Below are 13671 nucleotides of genomic sequence, written 5' to 3' on the forward strand. Positions count from 1 at the left end.
AAGGGAGAAAGCACCAACACAATTTTTTGCTTCCTTTATAATCATTCTCACAGACAGAAAAAAGAAATAAAATGAAGCACAGCAAAAGGTTTACAGATTTAGCTGAAATATTGCTCCCTCCTTCTCCCCCAAGCCTATACAAAAGACTTGTCACAACGTTAATGTTTTACATGTGCTAAAAATAAGTGGTTTCATGAATAGTACATGTACACACCCCCGCATCTTCATTTCATTTTCTCTGGAGAATCAAAATTACTTTCCAATAAGCAGTACACATCCTGCTTCAGACATTGAGAACAGGGGGCTTGCGCTCAAAAAGGTGCTTCAAAGATCCCGCTGCAGCCCTCAGCATTGGGGTCAGGTGTGGGAGGACGAAATATCAAGAATAGTATTGCTGCTCACATGAAAATGAAATATTTCGAGAATTGGACTACAACGGAAAAAAGTATATATTAGGTTGTATCGATGGGTGTTGGCAGGTAGGCGGGTGAAGGTAGCTAGTACATGTGTATTATGTCTCCCACCCATATTACTTTTCAACAGTTGCTATTCTTGGCTAAACCTGCCTTATATAACCGTTCTGATGTTCAATAGCAACCCTGTAATATATATTTTTTTTTTTATTTGTTTATAGTTCAAAGAACCTTTACAAAATAGCACATTCAAAAGACCAAACAGAATACAGAACATCTCATTAAAATTATAAAAGTAGCACAAAGCATTAATACAATTTCTATATGAAAACAACCCAATGAAAACAAAATTTTAACACTGAAATAACGAAATCTCTTTCTCAATTACTTTCAAAAACTCAACCAAGGCGAAGATTAATGCTCTCTCATTTCCTTGCATCAATCGAGTCCAAAGAGATATCATACAATCTTCGTAATTCACATTTATGAAACGTAGAAAATGCTTTGTACGTACATCTCTAAAATGTGGGCATTCTAAAATTAAATGTTTTAGAGTTTCCTTCTGTTCGGTACACCCCGAAAAGCGACACTTAGTGACGCCTAGATTAGTTCCTTCAGTTCGCCAGAATTTTGTTCGTTCAAGGGTATGAAATTGATTTAATCTAAATCTCATGTAATACATTCTGATTTTATTACACGGAAACAACGCTATATAATCACAACAATCATCTCTTTTGTGAAGGAATTTTGCATATTCCTTATAGGTACTCAAAGTTGATATTTCATCTAGAGTTTTACACCAGTCGTTCGCAAACAATTTGTGTTTAACATAGTTAGGACGTATAAGCAAATCATCATTATCGGTGCCCAAGTTATTTAAAGTTTTAGCCATGGTTTCAAGTTAGCTGGTGAATGAACTGGATGAGCAACCCTTTGTAAATTCAAAAAGATCCTGATATAAAGAATTATCAGGATAGTTAAGAATTTTGGAATAGTTTGAGAGAGCCCACCAGGTAAACCTAGTGGACAAGGAAATCAGTCCCAACTCATGTCTAATAACACAGTTCGGGATTGATATAGATAAACATAAAGCTCTCTTCACTAAAGTACCCTGTATGGAATCAAGTTGCTTATGCAAATTACTGACACAAATATCCATGGCATATAGAAGAATAGGCTCAACCTTCAATGTAAAAAACTCTTAATAGGGGAGTCATTGAAAACTTACACAGCTTATGAAAGATAAATTTCATCTGGCTTAACAGTGGTCTGGCTTTCATCTTTATATATTCCACCCATAAATTTATGCTATTCGCACTGCTCAGGCGATAACCTAAATAAGTAGATTCTTGTAGTTCACACAGACGAGTCCCCCCGATATTCCAGTTGAAATTTTTGAGTTTCTTATTTGATTTAAAGATTATACATGTCTTGGATGGGTTAGGTCGAAGATTATGTTCATACGCAAAATCTATGAATATATTTATCTTAGCCTGAAGACCAGCAGGAGTTAAATCGAAAAAGATGAGGTCATCTGCAAAGGCTAACCAGTGTATTCTTAGTGAGCAAAGCCTTGCTGGTATCGTGAGTGTGGATTCCCAAAGTTTATCTATGTCAGAGAGATAAAGATTGAACAACAGGGCTGCAAAATTGCAGCCCTGTTTTAAACCAAGATGAAGTTGCACTGGTTCAGTTAAACAACCGCCCTGAGTTAGACGAATTCTACAAGATGTATTGGTATGGAATTTCTTGATCCAATAGATCAAATATTCCGGAATTCCAGACTTACGCATTTTGGTCCATAAAACATTGCGCACAACGGTGTCGAACGCAGAAGACATATCAATGGATGCAATGTAAATTGTGCTCAGTTCATTATTATTCACTCCGGCAATCAGATGTTTCATTATAGTCGCATTTAGTGTTGTTCCCATTCGACGTCTAAATCCCACTTGGCATTTCGAATATATCTTATAAGTTGCTAGATGTTTATCAAGCTCATAGATAACTAGTATAGCGAACACTTTTGCCGCCGCATCTGTTAGCGATATCGGTCTATAATTCTCAAGCAATCGAGGGTCACCCTTTTTATACAATGGAATAAGAATGGAAGTAACCCATGAAGACGGGATAGTGCCACTCACTAAGATACTATCAAACTTAATTTTTAGGATCATACTCCAAAAAGTAGGATCAGACCTATAAACGCAAGATGGAATCCCATCAGGGCCAGGGGCCCGAGAATTAGATAGTTTTTTGATGGCCCACATAATATCAAAAGTAGTCCATACAAATTGTATGTCAGTAAATGATAACTCTACTTCATTTTGGTTTATTGCAAAGCGTTCTGGTAATTCATATTTTTGTTTAACATAAGCTATCCAAGTTTCAGCATTGATCAAAGATTCATTACATAAATCCGCCGTATCCCCTTTTTTTAGGGCAGCCCAGATATCTCGGGAATTTCTACTACAAATGGCTTTGATCATCTCACAATTTTCTTTGTTATATTGCTCTATATGTACTCCCTTTACATTAAATTTGTATTCTTGGATTATATTCTTTTTTAGTGAGTAAAGTTTAGCAGGTAGTTTCGCTAATTCAAGCTTTCGAATATCACGATTTTTATTTCTTTTCAGAATTTTAATCTTATAATTAAATCTATATTTGTGATTTGTCGCAATAGAAGCTTGTTTTATTCCAAGTTTTATAAGAGTTTCTCTGATACACTCATTTATCATCTGATTTAAACATTCTATAGAGTATAGTTCCGGCATTAAAGGATTGACCTCATGTTTTACATGGTTTGAAACATTCTCCACTAATCTCTTACATAAGGTAGGATTCCATCTAAGAGATATATTTTCTCTTTTCGTCTCTAAGGCTTGCAAGCACTGATTAGCATGCCATTGATTCGTAACCATGGAAGTGTTAAGAGTAATGGGGGCATGATCGCTATAAATAATGTCCCCAATTATAACAGATTCAATGCATGGTAACAACAAATCAGAGACGCAGAAGAAATCAATCATTGATGTAGTATCGCCCCTTTTCCAAGTATAATTGTTAGAATCCATAGCGAACTTCACAAACGACATACCCCAGTGATCAAAATAATTCCGAAATGTAGTTCCTCTCTTAAAGCTATTTGAATTTGCCTGTTTGTGGTCTTTATAATACACTGGTGTTCCAATACAATGTGAATTAAAATCACCACCCATAATAATGTCGTATTCGGGGTAAAGTGTTGACGCTTGGTCAAAACAACAATCTATGTCATCAAGTATCTCCAACAATTTATACTTCAAATGATTACAATATACATTCATAACTAAAATAATCCTTTTGTCATGTTTGTTTAGATTCAAGAAGACCGCTATAACATGTATGGATGAGTATACCAGAGTTATAGTGCAGGCGATGGAATTACTGACAGCAATTGTTAACCCACCAAAAGGTCTTCCTTCAACCCCTTTACTAGCTGGAGAACAATATGAACAATAATCAGGGATAGCAAGTGGTTCCATTTTCATTGTTTCTTGAAACATGAAAATTGATGGCAATTTAACAAGAGTGGGCAGCCAAGTCTCAATGTTTTTAAATCCACATGAGTTCCATGACAGTACAGTAAGTACTGTCTTATCCTTTAATTATGAGGTAAATAAGTTAGGACTTGCCGCAAATATCGTTTTCAATAGTGGTTCAATCCACGCCATTTCCCTATTTGTTCGAGCAGTTGTTAATAACTGGGAAATACACATTTTTTGATGTCCTGTGCTAGATGTCAATTCTCCATTTGTGTTTTGCTCAGAAAGTACGGATTTTTGATTATCAAACAAGAATTCTCCTGCCAATTTTTCATCATTAAACGTGAAAAGAAAAACCCATTTCATGTAGTTCCCTTTTAAAGGACCAAATAAGTTTCAGCACATGTTCAGAAAATAAATGACATGTCATACGGTAATTATTAGTTGGAGCCAAAGAAATACAATCAATATCACTAGACGCAATTATCCTCAATGATGGAATTGTGTATAGAAGATCCAAAAAATATCTTCTATTAATACGGGCATCGCCTAGAATTTCTTGCTTACCTTCCAGGCCCAACATATTAATGCATTTCTTACTATTTACCGTAGTGTGGCAGGGCAAATGTCCAGTAATCTTACCCTCATTAGCATTTGCTGAACCATTTGACTTTACCATATGATCATCTAGATTCAACACACTTTTCAAATTAATGTGGGTTTCATTATGATGCCTATCTGCAAGTTCAGATGAATTAAGTTTTCTGCATAAAGGGATACTTACAAATGATTGACAAAACGAATTGGGCTGGGCAATATTTTCATCATCGCATTCTTGGGACTTCAAAAACTGGTTAGTTATTTCAAATGGTGGGATACCAGCTTTTAAGGAATTAAGCATAAATTCATGTGCATTCTTTACATCCTTATTTATACAAGGCAAAATTTGCTTAGCTTTTTCATTAATATCACCAGTCATCTCAAATGATGGGGTTCCACTTTTTTGTATATTCATCGTAGACTCATAAACATTGATTACATCGTTATTTATGCATGGTATTAGTTGAGTATTTTTTTCATGCGTATCATAAATGACACTGTTACCTTCTCCCAAATACTGATGAGGTAAACTCCCAATATGCAACTGTTTATGAATAGTGGTAAGCTTTCCTCCACCATTTTGGATAACTGGTGCATTACCCATTGTAGTAATTGTATCAGAGACAGGTTTTTTTAAGGTTTCAGAGTACAAAGACGGGGCCATTTTAGGCAATACAACAGAAGAAGATTTAATACCTTTGTTCAATACAATAGGAGAATTATGAGATTGTCCATTTCTCTTTGATGTCTGTTTTCTACCTACACTTTTAAAGTAGGTCGGCAGTATTTTTTGAATTGTCTGTACTTCTATTTCATCTACAGTTGTTTTAACGGGATCAGTTGGAGTATCAGGTATAGTTAATGAGTTTGCACAAGTTGAATGTACTTCAACATTAACAATTTTAACATGATTGTTTGAAATAGAAGGCTGTATTGAATCTATTGTCTTTTTCGCCTCCATATTCTTTGCCCCAAGGTGTGATTGGCATTCTACAGAAAGCTGTTCCACATCACACACATCTTCTCCCCCACTTTCTAATATCGCAGAGATTTATTTTTTAGATTTTTTCATTGGCAGATCTCCGTTTTTTTTAGCACGTTTAACACACCGTTTTTGATTTTTGCGAAATCTTCTAGAAGAGTAGCCTATATAGTCAATGTCGCTATCGACAATACCATCATTGTGTTTTCGTTCTTCTATGAGTTTAATTAGGGCTGAAGGGCTATCATCAGTATTCCCACTTATCTCTGGTAATATATTAGGGGTTGGAGGTTCAATTTTATTTTTAAGTTCAACTATTGTGGAGCTGAGAGATCCTAGTTCACATAGGAGCAAGTCAAATCCTTTAAAGGGTTGATTGGCAGAACCTTGAAGAAAAGAGTCATTGATTTCAGTTTGTGTGCTTTGTTCATGACAAATGATAGTTTTGGCCTCATTGGGATTTTTTACCCCTACATTAAGCCCTTCCAAAGCAAGAATAAATCCTTCCATCCTTGTCACTTTGGACATAATCTCATTCATAGAATATTTTATATCCCTTAATTCTAGGTGAGTGACATCATGTCCTTTGTCCAACAGATCCAATATCCGAATTATCACTGGGAATGTGAATGGTTCTTGGTCTTTGGAAATAGGGGATGAATTAAGTTCACTCCCAATATTTTGTGAGTATGGAACATGGAGATCAGGGCTTATAGGAAGTTCCGAGTGAGAGGCATTATCTAAAGCTATATCATTTGCAGGTGATAATGGCAGATGTAAGTTTGATGGTAAGTATACATCAGAATTATCTGCATTCATATGCGATTCACGATTTTTTGGTATTAGTGGAGTCAATAAACCGATAGATAACCTAATGCGGGAGTCCAAATCAGCCAGAATTTCGAGATCTAGATTACTATTACAAGGCTGCGATTCATTGGTAATGCCTGGAGACAAGTCAGGCTTTTTTGATTCTATATTCAGGTCAACCGGATGTCTTGTAATATCCATATCGGCAGTACTCATGGAAGATGCCCCATTATTAGTTTGGTCGGTAAGATTAAAGGGGATCGCCATTTCTGAGCATTTTCTGCTCCTCAGACCACTGGCCATCATATATGATGACAAAATAAGTGCCCGATAGAATAACTCACACTTTTTTTTAATTATTTTTATAAAGATCACAGAATAGCTATGGATTTTAAATAGCAAGATCCTACCTAAAATACAATAGAAGACTCTACAAGTGTACTAACATAAAAAAAGAACCTATATTTAATCCAAGATTAATCCACGAACGCCCTTCCGCTCACCCGAACAGCCAAACGGCCTCCGCACTTCCCATGCACTTCCGGATGCGCGCGCGAGATGCGCGGGCACCGGAGATGATGTAGGGAAGACGCGATCTGCAAGTGGGCGGGTCGGAGGGCGGAGCTAGGGGGAAGAGAAAAAAAAAAAAGTTGGCGCGTATCTACAAAGAAAGAAATGCAGAAGTTGCACACAAGTCCAGCACAAGTCCAGCAGATCTTACTAAAGATCTAAACAATAATAGTTAAGGTGTTTCCACACACCTCGCGTTTCCTCTTGCCGACGGCTTCACTCGCGGCATGAGACGAGGAACAAAGGCGAGGAAAAACAATCAGTTGCAATTTTTATCCTTGAGCAGCGGTCCCAGCCAAACAGCCTCCGCACTTCCCATGCACTTCCGGATGCGCGCGCGAGATGCGCGGGCACCGGAGATGATGTAGGGAAGACGCAATCTGCAAGTGGGCGGGTCGGAGGGCGGAGCTCGCGCTTCCTCTTGCCGACGGCTTCACTCGCGGCATGAGACGAGGAACAAAGGCGAGGAAAAACAATCAGTTGCAATTTTTATCCTTGAGCAGCGGTCCCAGCCAAACAGCCTCCGCACTTCCCATGCACTTCCGGATGTGTAGATTGCCCTGATATTTTAATTGCATGCACACTTTCGCAGACCAGTGCAAATCAATTGGTGTTTGAGTTTCCCTTCCCACTTCTCATACAGCATTGACCGTTCGGAATGTATCTCAACCTTTTTAGATTGTGCATATGTATTTAGTAGAAGGAAGCGGTCAGTGCAAGGGAGGTTGGCTATTTTGATGGGAGAGAACTGGCTGTTTGTAGAAGATATGGCAAGGGGCTAATATCCAACCACCTACATGAGTAAATCTGGATGGTCAGTTGTTACATGGAGAGGACAGCTTTTAGAACAATTATTTGGGAAATGTTTGGCCAGCCATTAGGGCGGTGTTGGGGAGAACCTTCATTTCTGTGCCAATTCCCTTTAACCTTAGAGATCCCCCAGCTCTTTTGCTGGACTCCTGGCTTTTTAATTTGAACTCTTGAGTGGCACTTTCTCACTCATGTTTTCCCGACTGATTCTGTGTGTTACTGTTTTATGGAGTGTGGTAAACTCCACAGGTATCTGCTATTGCATTGTGACACAGCACCTTTCGTGCAGTGCCACTGAGAAGTCCCTTTTTTTGCTTCTCAATAATACTATTTATAGGTAATAAAAGCTTCAACATTCTCAATAACCTGTTACAAAGTTATCATGAAAACAAACAAAAGTCAACTTGGCCTCCGCTGACAAACAGGGGGTGGGGGATTCCTGCACTATCGGAACGGTGGTGCAGGAGTGCTTTTGATGAGGGTGGTGATCTAGGCGGAGACTGTCTCTAATTGGGGGGTACAAGTCCATTTTTGACAGCCACAGAGAGACGGTGGCTGTCTGGCCACCCCAGGGAATTTCTCTGCATAGTCTAGAAATGGTGACCAAATGCTGTAAAACTTACTTCTGTGGCCGAAGCGGACTTTGGACTTCTCTTACTGTTTAACTAAATTTTCAGGGGTGAACTACTATTCCCTACCAATACTATGATCCCCCGTCTTACTTACCTTTACACTATGTGGAGTGCTGGGCGGTTACATAGTAACTCCTTTAACCCATTCCTCATGTGACATTTTGTTACACTAACTCACTTGAATGGCTGGTGGCAGTGGTTATTTTTTACTACCTTGTGACTATCTTCAGGCTGTTAACTCATCTGCAGTGGTGCACCCAAGGGTGACCATTTTTTACAAAATGGCCAGTCTTTTTCTTTCATTTTGTGTCAGTTTCTTCTGGGCTTTTACTCTGAATCTGGGTCGAGTACTTTGTTTTGCCTTTGGCGGGCTCCAGCCTTGAAGACCACCCAGGCTCCAGTGTGTCTGGAAAGGCAGGAAGGTGGGGGGGGGCCCAAAACGTCCCTGCCCTTTGTCTCTAGATGCGCCTGAGTGAAGCCAGTTCCAATTGGCCAGCTGGCTGCCGTGATCGACAGCCACCCGACTGTGATTGACAGCTTAGGGCTATGAATGAGTGGGAACTTGTATATGAAAAAAGCTAGGTTTTTGGGACTAGAGGTGGCGTCGACCACTGGATGACAACATCCGAAGCAGAGGATGAGGAAAGATGCCAGCATCACCCTCCTGGATCACCAAGTGCCCGGCAAAGACCAGCAGCTGTGCTGACCCAGTTTTTGAATCGACAGAGAAGACCCATACAGGATAAATTCCTCCCTTAGGCTAGTAGGACTAACTCACCTCAAGACAAACTATTTTGGCACAACCCCCGACTTGCTGCAACTTTTCAAGGCTGCAGAATCCCAATACCGGGGTACCTCGACCATCTGTGAGTGCATTGTCTTCCAAAGTGCGAATCCGGCCAAAACTTTGTGGGCATCCAGAGGACCCTAAAGAAGCAGGAAATCTGCATCCATAGTCCCCTCAGCAGAGTCCAGGACCGAGGGATCAAGGAATTTCTAACCAGAGGTGTTTGTTCTTCTTTGGCACTAAGAAAAAGGCACCAAAACCACAAAGCTGCTGAATCTATGGAAATTCATTGCTGCCGAGTCCCTGTCAAGTGCTGCCACAGGAGCCCGCCAGACGCCCTCCCTTTCGTCACCACGACCAAGGACCAGGAACAAGGGTCTGCTGCATTGCATCCAGCTGGAACTTATTCAGTTCACATGTACTGTGGGGCTTCGGGTATATTATCATTTTGCCATTTGGGGTGCTTCCTGCCTTGGGGAGCCATTTAACCCTACTCCGAGTTGACCTCAACTCACTTTCACTGGCCTTTCGGCTTGTGCTTCTTGAAGGGGACTCCTTGAGTTGCTGGGATTTCTTTTTGAACACCGACTATTTAAGAAGATATTTCTAAGAAGAACATCAGAACCTGGACTTTCCCCATTGACTTTGGCTGTCCTGGCTCCCTAAAGGCCTCCTTCTGAACCTATTAACTTTGGCAGTGCTTGTTCCCTTAAAGGCTTTAATTGTTGAATACTCTTAATGCTGGTATAAAAGACTGCCTGCATCCATTGGGGAAAATCTGTTTTTATTATTTTTAATTTTTAAATTTTGTTAGTTTATTACAAACTTATAAAATAAGAAAAAGCAAAATCTCATCAGAACAAAATGCAAACGAGAGATAGAAATCGAGTAAATCATCACTCAAAATGCATCAAGAAGGTCCATTTCGTCTTCCATTCTGGATTATCTCTCGATATTGTCTGCTGCTTTGTTTTTTTTTTCCCTATTCGACACCATGTCTAAGGTCCTTTTCATCCAGCGAACATTAGTTGTCTGTTAGATCCTTCATGCATTAGAGCCCAAGCCTCATTCATGGTTCACGTTTTTTAGATGAATCTCTTTGTTTTAGGAAATGTTTGCAATTTAGGACCAAGTGTTTTAAGGATTCTTTGTTGTCCACAGAATCGACAGATCGTCCTTTACTCCTCCTCTTTTCCAGAAATGTATTACTTGTTTGGTCTTAAATAGATTTAGACGAAACATGATAAATCTTTTCCTTCTGATAGAGCATGGGAAACGTTCAAGATATTTTGGCAATTTGTTAAGCATCCTTGCCTCCGGGGGGGCATCTTCCATGCACCTATAGGTTGCTCTTAAGTCTGCCGTTTTGCACCAATCACATGCCCATAGCTGCTTCTTTACTTTATTTGGATTTTGTATCAAGGTTTCGGCGTTTGTTCCAATATGCTCTAACGTTTTCACAGTTTGCTTTCCACTGGAATAGAGTCTGTTGCTGTCTTGCTTGGACTACTTAATATTTTACACTGGGGTAGATCATCAGCTCCCAAGATTTTTCTGTACAAGGTTAAAGTATTCCACTGGACCCTCGCATTGATTGATAACAGGCCCAGTTCGTAGTGCAGACAAGCAACCGGAGCTCCTTTTGGAAGTTGGAGTCCTGGACCAAAAAGGTATTCTCACACCATGTCCAGGTGCTAAAGGAACAACCCAGCATCGTTTCTGCACCGAATATTAGTGCTGGAATTGATTTGGCTCTATACAATTCTATTACTGGCTTTAAGCTGAATTTCCCATATTTTCTGTTTATTGCTGCGGCTTGTGCCCCCAACATCCTGCATTTTCTCTGTATTTTCAGTACCATTGGTCCATCGGTTATATTGGAATGTATTGTCACTCCTAGGTATTGTGCTTGGGTTACACATGCGATTTTCGCATCTCAAATTGACCATGTGTGCTTATATGCGTTTTTTGTGGCTCCTTTGAGGTTTTGTAACACCAAAATCTCAGTTTTGTGTTCATTACCAAGCCATTTTTATCCGGGTAGTTTTTCAAAGCAGTCAATTTCCTTTGCAACCCAATTGGCGTTTGGTCCAATAGTACCATATCGTCAGCACATACCATATGCCCCAGTTTTTGTCCGTTTATCCTAGGGGGAAAAAAACCTCACCTGGTTTAGATCATGACTGACATCAGCTGTTTAGCAGGTTAAATAAAGTTGCTCCCAGGGGGCAACCCTGCTTTACACATCTTTCTGTTTTTATTGGTGCGGATAAGGTGCCTGCAGCGTTCAGCCTAATTTTGATAGATGTTTCAGAGTACAGTTCTTGTAATGGTCTCAGTAAGTGCGACGGACAACTCATTTGCGCCATCTTTGTCCATAATAACTGACGATCAACACTGTCAAAGGCATACGCCAAATCCACAAATGCCACATACACTTTTGTTCTGTTCTTTAAGGCCTCCATCTTTAGCAGGTTGATCATCAGTAAATTCAAAGAGCACCCTACCCCCTTAATGAAGCCAGTTTGTCGGATGTCAAATTGTTCAGTTTCTTTGATCCATGCTCCTAGCTGTTTCAGTATTTGGGTGGCGAACACCTTCCCGATCACATCAAGCAATGCGATGGGTCTGCAGTTTTTCGGTTCGGCACGGTCTCCTTTTTTAAACACCGGGACAATAACTGCCGTCTTCCATGACAGGCACACTTTTCATCTTGGATGTTCGCAAAGAGTAACAGAAGCTAGCCCACGCCTCTGGATGGTTCTTGAGTTGTACGTTCGTCAGACCATCAGGCTCCGGGGCTCTTGAGGAACTCAACTTTTTAAGGTTTGTCAAAATGTCCTCTATGGTGATATTAAGGGGCCACTCAGTTAGATCGTCAGCCACAATATCTTAGGTTATGTTTCTTGAACAGATCTGTGAAGTGTTCTATCCACTTGGGTTCGGTAACAGAGCTCGAGAGGAGTGCTCTTTGGGGTGTTTCCATATTACTTGTTAATGCCTGTAGTGATACACGAAATTGATCAGGGCTTTAGATGACAGCATTAGCCGCTGAAAGCCAATAGTGTATTCAAAGTATGTGCTAAAAATGCTGACAGTAGTCTGTTGTAGCACTTCCATTATGCAGTAGTGAGCTACAAGGAATATGCAGGCCTAGTATGAGATAGGTCAAATTAAGCATTGTTGATAGACAGGCAGGGAGGGCCCCTAGCCATGTAGCTAATAGGTTTTTGGAGTGTTTGGAACATCATGGCACCTATATAGCGCTTAGATAGCCAGTCTTAAGCGCTATAAACACTAAGCTATGAGTGCATGCCTTTTAGAGCTTGCAGATGGGGTTAATACATCCCTGCTTCCCTTAGAATATTCAGCCTCACTAACGTTAGCCCTGGCTCCAAGCTAATCTTCCTTTTCTCTGGGAAGGTACTGATAAGACATTCCTCAGCCAGCGCAGATGGGAACAAGGGAGGGGGTAGGAGCGAGCAGGGAGCATCTCAGAGAGAGCTGGGTTTTTTCCATGAACCAGCCTCACAGAGAAAGTTCTGGAACTATGCGTCATGGTGACTGACAGCAAGAGATTATAAAACATCCATGCACACATGGGATCAGGGGGAGATCGCCTGTGGACTTGATTCGTGTACAGTCAGGTGCCCGGAATTGGCTCTCACGGTGTCCTCCAGCCTTGTTTTTCTATGAGAAACCCAGGTCTCCCAGGGCTGAGATTAAGGGACGTAAGACTGTGTTTCTCTATGTTTCTCTATATTTCTCTATGTTTCTCTATGTTTATCTAAGTTCCATGTTTCACTATATTTTGCATTGCTCTTTGTTTTATGCTTTGTAATATTCTCTAACTTGAATCCCAAATGTATATGAAATTCACTGCTTAAATATAAATATGCTAATAACACTTTGAGGGTGTCATTTGTCACTAGCATGAGATCACTGCTCAGCACAATAGAACCTGTATTTTGGGCTGAATTGGGTATTTTTGCTCTCAAAGGGCTGGCCCCGAGGAAGATTTTGCCCAATATCAAGACAATGCCCAAAAACAGCTCACAGCTCTTGATATCAGACTTCACATTTCTTCGGCATCTCGCCGCAAGATATCATGTTTGTGTGCTATTAGCCAAGCTGTATACATTTTCTTGTATTTGTTTATTTTTATCCGGCTATACAGCACATCAGTTTTCTTTAGAGCTCGGATCTTTTTACGTAGCTCGTTTTTTTTGGACTATTTCGATTGTTGTAGACATGTTGATGCTTAAATGTCGGTTTTTGATTTACACTTTGGTGTTCAGTGTACCTTTCAAGCAGGCTGCTATAGTCAATCCGCTCATTAATTTCATGATTTCTTACGTCTGAAAGTAAGTCTGTCAAGTTGTTCATTTAGGCGAACCTTATGTCTCCCTGGGATGACCATTATTGGATTTTTCCAAACGTCCAACTCATCTCTTTGGGCCGTTTTTACTGCTACTGTGACTAGATTGTGGTCACTCTGTGTCATTGATATGACTTTTAGTGTGACTTCTAGTGTGATAAC

At 40.1% G+C, this 13671-nt stretch overlaps 1 protein-coding gene across 2 annotated transcripts in view; it reads right to left on the bottom strand.

Moving 5' to 3' along the window:
• RNF121 (ring finger protein 121) overlaps window positions 1-13671 on the bottom strand; it is a 421292-nt gene that overhangs the window by 111637 nt on the left and 295984 nt on the right. The window lies entirely within an intron of this gene.

Source organism: Ambystoma mexicanum, chromosome 7q, assembly GCF_040938575.1.
Source record: "Ambystoma mexicanum isolate Mex_15411 chromosome 7q, UKY_AmexF1_1, whole genome shotgun sequence".
Taxonomy (NCBI): Eukaryota; Metazoa; Chordata; class Amphibia; order Caudata; family Ambystomatidae; genus Ambystoma; species Ambystoma mexicanum.